This window comes from Brassica oleracea, chromosome C8 (assembly GCF_000695525.1).
Source record: "Brassica oleracea var. oleracea cultivar TO1000 chromosome C8, BOL, whole genome shotgun sequence".
Lineage (NCBI taxonomy): Eukaryota > Viridiplantae > Streptophyta > Magnoliopsida > Brassicales > Brassicaceae > Brassica > Brassica oleracea.
In genome coordinates, this window is record NC_027755.1 from 14,216,525 (window position 1) to 14,224,957 (window position 8,433).

Genomic DNA, 8,433 nt, shown 5'->3' on the forward strand with positions numbered 1-8,433 from the left:
CAACTGTTAGCTACACGGTTCATGTGCCCAGGAGAGCCGAAGAAGTTGATGAAGCAATGCCAAGCTTTGAAAACGAAGAAAAGAGGCACGTGAGTGATTGTTTCAAGTCCATCAAACTGTCATCCCCACTTAGCTTATGTGTCAATGAAATAACCATTTTCGTTTTTTTTTTCCTACTTTAAACTTTGGTTGTCTTTAATTATCTGCAAACTATCTCCCACCAGGAGAAGAGTTACTTGGTTTTTAAATAAAGGGGAACGTTGATGGGCCTTTGCATTTCGTGAAAATAAGCATGTCTTTTGCTTCATGCATGAGAACATGTTCAGATAGTTACATGGCATTGACATTAAACAATGCAACAAAGAAACTAACTAAAATCCAATAGCCACCAACACAAAACAAAAACCCCAGAAAAAGTGACACAAGCACACCATCATATGTTTCTCGGTGGGAATTAGGATGTAGACAACTAAATACAAAAATATATATATGTATCAACTGGTCTTCGTTCACAAATAATCCTACACGTAATCAACAACAAACAGCTGCCTCCCTACTAATTCCACCACCTCCGACCCTCTGCTTTGCCAAATAACTGCACGCACAAACACAAGTGTAAGAACAACATAACTAACAACGCTAACACTAAGTAAAACTGAACAACAACAGCATACACAAATAACCCCGCGCTTGCGCGGGACTCGGCCTCTAGTGTTACAATAGCAACACACATTCTATACATATTACTAGGCAATTATCCGCACTCTTGCGCGGGGTAAGATTCATATAACAATAATTATATTTTTAATTATAAACTAAGAAGTTAAAAATATAAATTAACTTTTACAATAACTACTTTAACATACAAATAAGTGGTAGAAATTATAACTCTATCATAAATTTAATACGTTTTTTAAATTTACTTTTAAATGATAAATATTTTTAAATTTATGATAAAAAAAATAAACTAACTTTCCTAAATCATTTATAAATGTTTAAAAATTATTTATAAAAATTTATAAACTCAACCTACTTCCTAAATGCTAAATCCTAATCAATGTGTTATTTAATTTAAAATTATGCTTGTAAAATCTTCGAAAGAACGTTCTGCAAATTATATACTTTTGAGATTGATTATATACTTTACCAGAAATCCTTTTCATTTTGGAAAATATTATAATGTGTTTTTAAAAAGTTATTATTTCTAGACACGTATTACAAGGACTAAACCATAGGCTCATACTAAACAGTCCACTAAGATAAGATGTTTTCAAAATTATTCATGTCTCGTATGAATGTAACTTTCTCTATTTTAAGTAAGTCACAATTAATTTTCACTTATATAGTTGGACGATTACATAATCCCTATATATCGGGCTAGCATATATTTTATTTTCTTTATGTAAACAGAGTATAAATACATGGTATATTAGGATTGAATTCATTGGTATATTATATTGAATTCATAAAACAATCATTAAGCTATTTTTGGCAATAAGTGTATTTGTTTTCCATATCAAATACTCAATAACATTACCTATTTTTTATACCATAGCAAGTGGCGCCAGAATTTAGAGAAGATGCTTATCTCACGCTAGGCAACTCACGAAGATGGCGTAACTTGCTTTGGCCTAAGTAAAAATTTAATATATCCCTAACGAAATCACCACCTATATATTGGACCAACATTGTTTTTCAATTGATTATGAAGCTGCCAGGTCATACTAATTGCTATGCTAATCAACTGACATCTAAACTGGATAATTTTTTAATTAATACAAAGTACAGGTTATAATTTTTCAAATGTTGCTCTATTAATATATAGAGGATTCTCGCCTATGATACATTGATACGGAACAACATTTACCAAAACATAAAAATATAGAACATGTCATCATAGTCATCTCTTTCCCTCTTAGAATCGCTATCCCAACCAGTCCTCAGAGATATTGACGAGAGTATCCAAATCATCCCAAATCACCTAATTGACAATTTTAGTACTATTGAATTTTTTTTAAACATAACAATTTTTTTTAAATAAGAAAATACTCTAAAATATTCTAAACTCAAAAGATAATGAATAATTATTTGTGACTTACTTAAATATTTTTGAATAATAATTAGAAATTTAAAATTTTAATTTTTAATTTGAAATATTTGGATAATCAAAAAATTTCAGTATATATTTTTAGAAGATATGTGAGATTAAATAGTTCCAAAACATAAACTTTAGTCATTAAAAATATTTTTCTTACAGAAACAAATATTATAATTAAGTCAAATAATTGGTTGTAAAATTACTCTATATTTCAGTTTAACACATGAAAAACCGAAAATACTCTAGCTCTCAAGAGAAAAAAGAGTTTGTTTTTTTATGTAACTCCGATATGACCAATACAATGATCGGAGGCTTTTATCATGAAAGATCTTTTGTAAAGGGTTTTGTGTGGGCTTTAAAAACATAAAAGTTATAATAATTTCAACCTACAAATATAATTCTTTTATATAATAGTATATAACCATTAAATTTATTTCTATAAAAATGCTTAAGTATTTTATTTAATTATATATAACTAATTGATAATAATAAAGAAACTGATAAAACAGATATATTCTTTCTCTAATTCTACAATTAGTTAGCAGAAATCATTATTTGTAATATTATTTGTGTTATTTGGTAATTTGTATTATTAGTTCTAGAATTAAGTTTTATTTTTAGATCTGATTAAAATAATAACTAGTAAATGTTAACAACCAAAAAAATTATAACTATTTTTTAAAACTTAACCTATTAAAGACACATAATCAAAAGTCAATTAAGTGGCTTTTCAATTAATATAATCAAAAGACACATAACCTATTTCAATTAATTTTTTTTTTTTTTTTTTTTTGATGATGACAAAAAAAAATTAATATATAGTAGGATTTATCACTTTAAAACTAAGGATAAATTTGGTTAAGGTTAACATAAAAACATGTATTAGGAAAATAGTAGTTTAAGCAATTTTTCTCATAATTTGTTCCAAATCACACTTTTTCACTCTTTTTTTTTAAATTTATTGTTTAACATAAAACTCAAATGGGTTAAGCAAACAAATTCTTTCTTAAATTATCTTTGATCATCACACTATTTTATCAAACACTAACTCATTCAACCAAATGTTTTTAATTTAAACTAATCATAGTTTACATATCTTTTAAAATTATTGTTTTAATTTATTTTAAATTAAATTAAAACATACCTATATTAATTAAATCTGATTAACTAATAATAAAAGATAATATTTCAATTTTTAAATAACCAAATGTCGTTATTTTAGGCATATATATTTAATATTAATATGAGATCCAATATTATATGAAATAAAATGTTTTTATCTGTATAAATTTTGTTAAAATTTTATTATCGTACATTTTAAAAGTTTATTATAGCATAAAAATGCATCTCATTAATTTTTAAATAATTTTTTCTTACTTTCAATTTACATTATATTTTCCATCTTTGACTTTAACAATTGTAGAGATAGTCATTTTTATCGAACTTCCTTACTAAATTTATCTTAAAATTTTTAAAACACATAAAACTAATTAGTTCACATTTATAGTAACACAGAAAAGTACATGTACCTCGACAAAAAAATAAACATTAAATACATAAGAATATAAAAATACCAAGAACACAAAAAACATATTTTATTATTCTTCCCTCTTGTTCTTTTATTTATGTCTGCTTTTTTCTATTAAAAATAAGCATGTTGATTTTATTATAATCCAAGCTATATGAATTATATTAATAGAGTATTAACTCTAGAAAAATATTGTGAAAAATAATTTGATTAATATAATTAAATGGCTTACCATATAATAAATTGAATGAATTACCAAATAATATAATTTTAAATGACTTACCATATAATAATTTTAATTCATCTTTTTATAAATTTTTTTTTTTTTTTTTGACAGCAAACAATGACTTACCATATATTTTTTTTATAAATATATGAATTAAATATACTTTTTTTGATTAATATACGTTTAAATAACTTAACATATAATTTTTATGTTTTAAAATATAAAAATATTTTAATCATTTCTAAAACTGATAACACATATATGATATCACATTGTCATGGGAAAATGATTGGAATTTTTAGAATTATATATTTGGTTGTTTTGTATTAATTTGACACATTTTATACTATATATAGTGAACGAGTGAATTAAATTAATATTATTAAGTTTAGATTAATTCGTTTTCTAAAATCTATGATTTATTTTATTCACTACTAATATAAATATAATAAAAACCATTTTTATAATTGTTTATATAGTATCATATGTATTTATATGTATCTTATAAATTTATATAATGTAATCTAGATATTTAATTATTTATATAGACAAATAATGTTAATTCATCTATATTTAAGATGCTTAATTGTATGTTTGGAAACATAGATTATATTATGTAATTCTATGAATAGTTTCTTTTTAAAAACTTTAATTAAATAAATGAAAAATGAAAAAAGAAAAACCATCAACCAATCAAATTATAACAATTAATTGGAGAGCTCTTATATGAACGACACGTCAGCATAAATCACTAAAGTAACTTCTCGATTAATATATATGAGGATATATAGTGAATGAGTGAATTTAATTAATATTATTAAGTTTAGATTAATTAATTTTCTAAAATCTATGATTTATTTTATTCACTACTAATATAAACATAATAAAAAAAAACCATTTTTATAATTGTTTCTATGGTATCATATGTATTTATATGTATCTTATCAATTTATATAATGTAATCTAGATATTTAATTATTTATACAAAAAAATTATGTTAATTCATCTATATTTAAGATGCTTAATTGTATGTTTGGAAACATATATTACATTAGGTAATTCTATGAATAGTTTCATTTTAAAAACTTTAATTAAATAAATAAAAAATAAAAAACCATCAACCAATCAAATTATAACAATTAATTGGAGAGCTCTTCTACGAGCGACACGTCAGCATAAATCACTAAAGTGACTTCTCAATTAATATATAGAAGGATTCAAAATGTAATGCTCGCAATAAATTAAAACGCAAAGAATATGGTGATCTTATGTTAATTATTAACTTTTATCGTTTATCTTTTTCCTTTTTTTTGTAGTTAATTATATTTCTAATTTTTAACCTTTTTTCAAAACGTGAATATGAATTGGTAAGATATCATTGGTTAAGTAAACTTTAGGGGTGAACCTAAGAATTTCTCTTATACAAATCTGGCTCACATATGACAATGACTAAGTCCAACTCTTACTCGTTTATAATACTCTTCCTCATTTTTATTCTCTTTTTGGCAAGGGAGAGTCTGCTGCAATTTCTCTTTGTAATATTTAAATTAACAAACATTCTCATTATTACAAAATAAATTAATACTTTTTGGAGAATTTTCATGTTTACCACTTTCTTAGCACCATTATTTATGTTTACCGCCACTAAAGAGATATTTTCAAAAATACATTATTCATTAAGTGACAAAAAACTCTTATACTCATGTTCTCTCAATATATATATATAATAAATAATTATTTAAATAAATAAAAAAAATATTTTTATGTTTTCGAATTATATTTTACCAAATTCGAACTTTTTTCTAAATTTTTTTTGATTTTTTTTAGATTTATTTTTTTTCAAAATATCTTTTTGAAAATCAAAAATTATTTTTGAAACTATTTTTTTTTTAATTTTTTTTATATTTTTTATATATTTATTAGAATTCTAAATTTCACATTCCAAAAACCTTACCCCACTCCTCTAACTCTAAACCTTAAGTTTAGATTAGTTAACTCTAGGGTTATAAATGTATTTTACATTTCATTAAAAAAGAAGGCAAAAATATTTAGTGTAAACATGAAGAGTAATACTATGAATGTAGTATTTTTGGCAATTTTTCTACTTTATTTTTTTATTAAAAAGCAAATTAATACTTACCAAAATAGTTCATGAGGTTATAAAATTAGAATCGATATGTGTCTTTGATTGTTGTACGCACGTAAGAGCATAAATATCGGGGTCTCTAACCCCATTTCTTAAGCTAATTTCGGTTAAAAAAAATAAAAAACACATAATTACACAAGAACCATGTCTTAATTAGGGTCAAGAAGAGTCGACTCTTATTGACACGTGTAGGCGTTTGTATGGACAGAGGAGAAGTTTCTTTCTTCTTCGTTTCGTCTCTTCTCTCTCTCTCGCGAAAGCTCTCTCTCTCGCGAAAGCTCTCTCTCTCGGTGGCGACGAAAACGGCGATTCTCTCTCACTCTGTTGGTCCTCGACGAAACGGCGACGTCTGTCTTCGTGGCTCTCCTCTGTGATTCTCACCCTCTCTGTGGGTCTCCTCGACGGACCTCTCCACTGTGATCTCTCTCTCTCTTCAGAAGGCGCTCGCGTCTCCATCCTCTCCTCAACCCAAAGGTTAAGCTTCTATTTCTTGTTTTTCAATCATGCATGTCTCAAATTTTGCTTTTTTTGTCTCTAGATTGAATTTTTTTTTGTGTTCGGTTCGGTATCTAGATTGATTATCGTTTATTTTACTAATCTTTGTTTTTATGCCTTTATTTAAAAATCTATGTTTAAAATGTTATCTTTTAGTATGTTTTATTTAATAAAAAAAATTAAGTATAATAAAAATATGTTTAATAATTTTTTTCTTAAGAACCCTTAATTAAGAACCTTGCAATGGAGTAATTAAATGTTAGGGTTTCTTAACTTTGTCTCTTAAATCACCTTTTTCTACTTAAAAACATTAAAAAAATAATAAGAACCTTTAATATGGGTCTTTGCAATAAACATGCTCTAAGACATGCACGACGAGCGGTAAATACGACCACATTGTAATTTTGGTAATATAACCAAGTTGCTTTGGTCTAGTGGTATAGGAACTCCAGCTGGAGTGCCCGCCCCTGGGTTCGAGCTTTGGCCACTGCGGAATTTACATGTGGGCTGCAGCACCCGAGACCGAAGACCGTTACACGGTGAGCCACATGGTGACACCCTGGCAGCGTCCATGCTCACTTAGGTCTCTAGTCTGGACCACCTCGGTGGGGCCAGGATACTCGGTTAGCAAAAAAAATTTGGTAATATATGAATAACGACTCTTCGTATAATGTTGGGCCACCTTCCATCCTGCAGTACAACAAAAGAAGGAAAAAAAAACGCAAAAACTTTATTGTTCCATTTGGGCGTTATCGTCATGGAATAAGATCGAATATTAGCGACGTCAATATTCGTACAAATGTATCGATGTATGATGAAAAGTTCGTGAGAATAAATGTTTTCATGGTTGGTTAAGAAGCCACGCAATCCTCAACACAACAAAGTTAAAAGATTATTCTGGAGATATTGATCTACGATCTCGAGTCTTCACCAAGAAGAGTTCTACGTTTATCATGGACATGTGTGTATGACAAAGGGTAAGCTTTAATTAAGGTTTTGAAACTGTGTCACATGTAGATCTCGTTTTTGCTCACAAAAGCCTCGTTATAAATAAATTGCATTACAATAATTTTATTTAGGCCGGGCCAAAAAACACCAGAACCGAAGAATCGAACCAGAATCAAAACAAAATACAGGAATCGGAAGCCGGGCCAAAACCCTGAAATATCCGAATGATATCACATATTTCTATATCCAAAATAACCGAACCGAAACCAAATCGAGAACAAAACAAGTACACTACAAGAAAACACAGTTTTAGCAAGGAAATTTAACGAGGAAAACTATTCCTCGTTAAATTACGATGACTTAACGATGAAATTACGAGAAAATAAAGTTTCCTCGTAATGGCCTTGTAAAATACCGAGTAAAGCTTTTCCTCGTAAAATCGTCGTAAGTTGACGTGGTTTTTCCGAGAAAAATGTGTTTCGTCGCAAATTCGTCGTAATTTTAGCATGAGTTTTACGAGGAAATAACTTACGAGGAAAGAACGAAAAATCCACCAACTTAACACGTTTTTTTTGCCACCAACCTAATTTTTCGTCGTAAATTCCTAGCAAAATTCAACTACCAGATTCGAAAATTTTCTATATATATGGAGGTTTGAACATAATTTTACGCACACCAACAAGAAAAAAAAACGTGAAAAAAATGTCGGGCTTGGGAAATATTTTCGAGTTGCGGAGGTGGATGTATATGCATAGAGATGCTAACGGGAGAGTGACGAAAGAATATCTTGCTGGGTTGGAGCGTTTTATGCATCAAGCAGATTCTACACCGCTCGCCCAAGAAAGCGGTAAAATATTCTGTCCTTGTAGGAAATGTAACAATTCAAAGTTGGCAAATCGTGAAAATGTTTGGAAGCATTTAGTAAATAGAGGTTTCACGCCAAATTATTATATCTGGTTTCAACATGGAGAAGGTTATAGTTATGATCAGAA

At 27.6% G+C, this 8,433-nt stretch overlaps 1 protein-coding gene across 1 annotated transcript in view; it reads left to right on the forward strand.

Annotated features, from left to right (window-relative positions):
* Positions 1-8,433, forward strand: part of LOC106308714 — a 12,836-nt gene that overhangs the window by 914 nt on the left and 3,489 nt on the right. The window lies entirely within an intron of this gene.